Genomic DNA, 1,587 nt, shown 5'->3' on the forward strand with positions numbered 1-1,587 from the left:
CAAACATTAGGTATAATTTCCTATAAATGAGGTTTATTGACCATAAATGCCTAAAATACCTGTAAAACTAAAGTTAATGAGGGTTATTGTTACGTAGTGTTGAAAACGTCAAAGTGACAAACATTGAAAAAAGCATAAAAAGTGTTGAAAAAAGGGACGAAAACGTAAGAAAAACTTAAAAACATTGATTAAAAAGTGTCAACAAAAGTGTTGATTTTTAATTTTGACAGGGAGACATCACAAGGGTTATGTGAGAACCAAAATCTCTACACATTTCTCTCACCGTACTTACAGAGTTCATGTATATGTATTGTTTTATTTCTATGCCATGTTTTTCTATATTCTGGTGTAATTACAGACCATAACTATGCAACAATTTCTTCTTTGCACAGCCTAATGACGCTGTAATCCATTAGCCTACTTTTTCTTTACATAACTCCCATGAATACATTAGTTTTACCATGTGCTGAAATTGTTTACTTTGATATTTTCTCTGGTATTAATTACGATGATTTCCATGCTGCGATGAAACACTTTCCTCTTCTCTTCGATGGGGAACATAAATTATGCAAGTTGTCTGCATGTGAAATGGAAACCAGCAGCGTCCTGAAAAGTGGTCAGATAAAATGAAATGAAGCACATGATTCGTGGTCCAATCATGCAATGGTGCCAACTGAAAGGGCCTTCTAAGATGGACGTTGTTTGTGTTCGGTTTTTCACTCCTTGTTGTTTCCTGCGGCAGCTTCAGTAACCTGCTGTTGTCCGAGCTGGTCTGGCCTCGGGGGTGTTCTGGTCCCGGCTGGACTTGTGAGCAGGCCGGTCAGGGCCTTTGTCATTTCCCGACCGCCCAGGGCCAGGATCCTTACTGCCACTCAGACAACAACACAGTCCCTCACCACGCTGAGCTCCAAGTGTCATTATTCAACCAGTCAGTTCATAGGTTATTACGGTTATATGTGTAACAGTCATAGTTCATATTTAATCACAATCTACTGCACTGTTCAAAGCCCCGTCACCATTGCACACAGTCGTCCATTGTACATCTTACCTTATAATGGTCATTGCATTTCTGTGAGTTATTTTTAATTATGTTATGTATGTGTGGTATATGCATTTGTTGTGTTCTGGTTGTCTTGCTAATGGATGCCTAGAATGTCCTTTGGGATACAGTCAGTCAGTCAGTCAGTCAGTCAGTCAGTCAGTCAGTCAGTCAGTCAGTCAGTCTCTCTCTCTCTCTCTCTCTCTCTCTCTCTCTCTCTCTCTCTCTCTCTCTCTCTCTCTCTCGGAGGACCCAAATGCAGAGTGGAAGGGAACTTCAACAAAGTGAAGTAAGACTAGACACGACAAGACAGGAAGCTGACTATCAACATAACAGGAAGTACAACAAACAGACACTTACCGGGAATCACAAGACAGAGAACCACACAGGACCGGGGAGAAAACCAAGAAACAAACAAGGAAGCAAGACGGAGAAATTACCCCCATAAAGAACCCCAAACCATCACACTATCTATCTGTAACCAACATTTTTTTATCTTTTTTCGTATTATTATTGTGAGCCGGACAACAACATGCTGCAGTAATGAG

Source organism: Etheostoma spectabile, chromosome 15 (assembly GCF_008692095.1).
Source record: "Etheostoma spectabile isolate EspeVRDwgs_2016 chromosome 15, UIUC_Espe_1.0, whole genome shotgun sequence".
Classification (NCBI taxonomy): Eukaryota; Metazoa; Chordata; class Actinopteri; order Perciformes; family Percidae; genus Etheostoma; species Etheostoma spectabile.